Source organism: Carica papaya, chromosome 3 (genome assembly GCF_054855325.1).
Source record: "Carica papaya isolate Zhongbai chromosome 3, ASM5485532v1, whole genome shotgun sequence".
NCBI lineage: Eukaryota > Viridiplantae > Streptophyta > Magnoliopsida > Brassicales > Caricaceae > Carica > Carica papaya.
In genome coordinates this window covers 29,685,942-29,691,367 of record NC_142311.1, presented here as the reverse complement: position 1 = coordinate 29,691,367, position 5,426 = coordinate 29,685,942, and the positions used below count along the sequence as shown (strand labels likewise).

Sequence of the window (5,426 nt, the reverse complement as noted above, 5' to 3'; positions counted from 1 at the left end):
GATTGAGAATACGCCTTTCTTTGAAATTGTACAGATTTATTCTCCTATTTTAAAATAATTGTATTTAAATTGTTAATCTATTTTTATTATTTTTATTTAAATTAGAGAATATATATATTTATGTTACAAAAAAAATATTTTAAAATTTTTATTAATAATTAAATTATTATTTTGATATTAAATTTTAATTAATTTTTATATATTATTATATAAATATATAATTTAAGCTAAAATATTGTATTAAAATAACAAATCACATTGTTGGTAAGTATAGTAAATTTTTTAAAAGAAACAAATAAATGTATTATATTAATTAATAAAAAATTATGTAATAAATGAGAAAAACAATGAGAATATAGAAATGAAATAAAAAATTTAGCATGTTGATCAAGCCTTCATGCATAATAAAAAAAAAAATTAATGATCACATTTTTCATGAAGTCAAGACTTTTGAACAAATGACTAGTTAGAGAGCCTTATTGTCCACTACATTCATGCCCTAGAGTCTCTGGAGATGCGGTTGCTAATACCATAGGGATTTCTGTACTATACAGTAGAAGATGACACATACATCCAGATTCCAACTGAAAGTGGTGGTTAAGCTTGGGCCTTTAATTAAAAAACATGATCATGCATTCTAAAATTTACAAACAGTCAACATAAAATCTGAAAGATGAAACTTTAAATCTGCACAATTATTAAGTTAGAGTTATGATTAGGGGGGATTAGCATTGTGCATTATGCACATAATAAATGCAAGTGCGGTATTGCCAACCCCTAAAGCAACACTTGTAGCGACCAAAGCAGATATAAGAGGTGTATTATGCATTTTGGATCTTTTGTACACACTCTGCAAGTCTTTCGACTTGCCATTCCTTCATGAGCATCACAGTTTATCTTTTAGAAACACATATATACACATTACTCAGCATAACATGTAGTGGATTTGCACAGAAATATATACATATACAACCAAAATAATGATAAAAATTTATTTCTCATAAGGCCAGTCGGGACACCTCCACCTTTTATTAGCCAAAGTATCATGGTCGAGCTTGTAATCCCTAATAGTGCAGAGGTAAAATCGTCGGTCTTTTTTACACCTTGTGTAGGTAATGAACTCGCTTCGATGGAACTGCTGCTTTCCACCAATGAGCCTTAATATGTTATTTAGGTTTACAGCAAGTTTGTAGTATTTGATTTCATACTTCTATACAAATAGGAGATCTTGTAGGCATTCCTTATGCCCACAAAGGCCATGAAACAAATAAAAAATTGAATGATTTTTTATTTCTATACAAATAAGAGATCCTGTACGTATTCATTCTCTCTATAAAAGTCGTGTGACAAATGACAGATAGTCAAACAAATAAAGAAAGTTATAAAGTTATCAAAATAATTAGTATCTTAATAGCAGTTCATTTTAGCACAAGATTTAACGTTTTGGAATAGTACAGATTGAATTGTTAATTGCATCTCTATGCCACCAATTTTACCTGCTTAATATTGATTGATAATTTCTTTTTTTATATATTTATGTACATCTATTTATATATAATATGAGAAAAAATTTGAGATCAAAAATTAGTTTTAAGGGTAAAAATTGAGTTGAAAATTAACAGACAACATCATGTAAGGAAAACAAATGTTGACTGTGAGCTAAGAGAAAGAGAAAATAAATTAATTACTTGAGCAGAAAACTTCCAAAGAGGATAAATTTTTTATTTTTAACCTCTAATAGACCATGCAGTGGAATAATATTTTTATGTATAATTATCTTTTAAAATTTCCTACAAGGTTACTAATAAGTTAAATCTAACTCAAAAAACTTACAAATGTATCACATTAATTAAACTTACAAGATCAGTAATAAATTAATTTAATATTACAAAATAGAGTTTGTACGAGTATACAATCATTTGAAAGACTCACAAGATCCTAATCCTAAATGTTGTGACCGTAACAACCTTTAGTTTATAGTTTAAAATGTAACAAACCCTAACCTATAATGGTGGTGGCATCCTCATTTAAACTACAGATCATCACAACCATCTTCACTTCAAAAAACTTTCTCCACATGCTTAGATATCGAGCGTGCATATCTCATATCATTCATACTATAATCTAGAGAGTAACAATAGTGTATTTACACATGTATGTAAAAATTTAACTACTGTGTCAATGTGTGTAACTTAGTGTCAATGCTGTCTATTTTCTTTTTCTATTTCCTTATATATTTGGCTCCACTGGTTGTAATTCTTATACTGGTTCATGCTTCACAGTATCTACAAACAAACAGTAATGAGCCTACATATGCCCAGTAAGTCAAATTCAAATTTAAAACAGTGTGTTGAAATCAATAAAATTCCTAATATAGAGTTCTCCCTCCTCTAGGTCTCTCCCACTCCTGCCAGCCTATATCTTCATTATGCTAGTGTTCTGGGTTTTACCAACCTTCCTCAGAATCTATATGGACCCTCTACCCTCTTCTTGTCTTATTCTTCTTTTTGCTTGTTTCTACCCTGTCCTCACTTCCCTCTTCAAATAGCCTATTTTTCTCTTCATTTCTTGTTTCTACAGCCCACGTTCAGCATATAACTGTCCTAGAATCTTTTTTTTTTTAATTTTTTTTTTGCTAGAAGACCCCCCCATAAATCAACCACAAGATATCCCCATGTTCCCTATTGTTCCCAGTCCCACCTTTCTCTCTGAATTCAGCTTAAACAACATATTTCTTTTCCCACTCTGTAGTTTATGGTTTGCTTAAATATTATTCCTTCCTTTCTTTTATGACCCACAATTATCCACTCCCTTCTTACAGTATTTCCATACCTAGTTTGCCTTCAACCTGCAGACACCAGCAATAAATAGAGTCATATTTATCATGGAGCAATTCACACTATTTTATTCTTCGCATACCTGCAATTGCTTGGCTCTTCCACCTATATCCCCTCCATCTCATGTGTATACCATTTTATGTTCAGTGCCAAGCACAATATATTTTTTTTAGACGATCGTTATTTGGTCACACACACACCCCATCATAACATTCTGCTTGGCAGACGATTTGTCCCAGTCCAAATTTAAACAACAATAGATTATAAATCCGGTGTCACACACCTTTCGACCAACCGTCGGCCAACATTTATTTTCATTGACCAATACCTTAAAATAGGGAGAAGAAACAGTAGATGTTGAGACTAGAGGATGATACAATGTTCGACCACTATTTGGCCACTCACACAACACGGTGTCATACACCTTTGGACCAACCATTGGCCATTCTTTTATTCAATTATTTTCAACAATTTATATCAAGGCAATACATTAAAGTAGAAAGAAAATTAGTAGGTGGTATGGCAAGGAACAATGAAATATCTGACTCATATTAGGCCATACACATACTCACAACTACTTGCATAACACACAGTTCACATAAGCATTGTACAAAATTTTTAGAACCACAGATGAGGTATTTCCATTTTTATGCTCCATCTAACCATCATTCAGTCCCATTTTTTCTTAAGGTTTACCAGTACTTCAGTACGGTTCCAGGTTTTTTTTATAAGGTCTATTATCCTAATACCCAATCCTCTCCAAAGATGACCACTCCTTTTATTTCCTTACCTCATCACCCTTTTTTCTATTTCCCTCATTTCTCATGAATCTTCTTCTTCCACTTCTTTCACTTCTATACAGATCTAATCTTCTCACTCAATGTAGGATAGTACTTATATTTTGATTTACCTCCGTTTACCCATCCGCCGTCTACCAAGAACTTCTTTCACCCTACTCCCATTACACAATTATATATATCTATATACACATTTTGGGTGTAACCCCTGATGATGCATGATCTAATTTTCCACCACCCGATTAAGCTACCAAATTATTTTCCAACCCAAATCATGCATACATTCTCCATAAGAAGGAATTTAAAATATGAATCTCAACTTTGGTGTTTGAAATTCAAATTCGTCTTACCTCTAGATTCTATTTGTGTTCGTTGCAGCAGCTGTTCTCTCATATTTGTCTCTCTTTGTTGGCTTCCGATGAGGGCTCTCCTCTTAAATCTTCCTTTAATTCCCTTGTCTGCATTCCCTTCGATTGTACTCTCTGCTCTCACTCTCTTTTCCCTCTTGTGTCTCTCTCGCAACCCGTCTCTCCTTTTATGTTGGGTCTGGCTAACATTGTAGCCGTTGGAGGAAATCAAGCCATCTCAGCCATTCCTTATGGTATTTCTCCATCAGCACCGTTCGACGTGCTTGGTCAGCACCACATGGCTTCATCCGGATCATCCTTTATTTGGTTGTTGTGCTCTGACGCGATCTATACACCTGTCAACACCTAATTGGTTCTATAGCTCCTCATTTGCTGGTCTTTTTGTTTGTTCGGGATTTCCCATTTTCCTCGGTTTGTTTCTTCTCAGAGTTTAGTTTTTATCTAGTCGTTTAACATTATTATTAATTTAATTAATTGTCCTAACTAATTCTCATACCTTCCTTTATGTGTTGAAATGTGGATCAAAGTTAATTTTCATAGTTTTCAGAACTTAGGTAGGTCATTTTTTTTTATATAAATATTCATTTCTATATATCTATATTTTTCTTGATTCCCTAGAATGTTACATAAAATGTTATCATTATCAACTTATATTTTTTATATTACACTATGTAGAATGTTAAAAATATTTTAGAATTTTCATTAACAATTAGATCATATTTCCGATATTAAATTTTAACTAATTTTTATATATTGGTATATAAATATATGATTTAAATTAAATTTTACATTAAAATAACTAATTACATTATTATAAAGTATAATAAATTTTTCAAAAGAAACAAACAAATGTATCGCATTAATTAATAAAAACCACGCAATAAATGAAAAGAACAAAGAGAATTTAGTTATGAAAAAAAAATTTATCATGTTGATCAAGCATTCTACCAAATCAAAATCTTGATATCTTGTATGGATTTTGATGAAGTTCTCTTATATAATAGTATTATAACAAAATCAAAAAAATAAATTCAACTTTACCACAAATTATTTTTATACACCAGATGTGTACATAAAAAATGTGAAACTTCAGTATCTTTGAATTTAAAAAATTTGCTAATTTTTGTTACGTATTTTTTATTCTTAAATTACTAATTTGAAATAAAAAATTATTAAGTGATTGTGATTCTCTTAGTTTTATTTGTATAATTTTTTAACAAAAATTTATGGTGTCATACTTGTATGATCAACAAATTTATTTATATTCTGAAGCAATTAAAACTTAATTATCTAATTTGAATTAATTATCAAGATAATAAATGTACATACATATGTATGTACAATTCGGTAAAGAAATGTGAAGAGGGTAGACTTGGTTAACTATTATTATTAAATTGGTCTTCTAAAGATAAAAATTACGAAAT

At 30.6% G+C, this 5,426-nt stretch overlaps 1 long non-coding RNA gene across 1 annotated transcript; it reads right to left on the bottom strand.

Annotated features, from left to right (window-relative positions):
• Positions 1–789: 789 nt before the first annotated feature.
• LOC110819972 (uncharacterized) lies at positions 790–4,436 on the bottom strand. The gene is made up of 2 exons (XR_015817992.1): positions 3,985–4,436; positions 790–2,285 (listed from the first exon to the last, which is right to left on the bottom strand). It is a non-coding gene; the product is annotated as an uncharacterized LOC110819972 (long non-coding RNA).
• Positions 4,437–5,426: the final 990 nt, after the last annotated feature.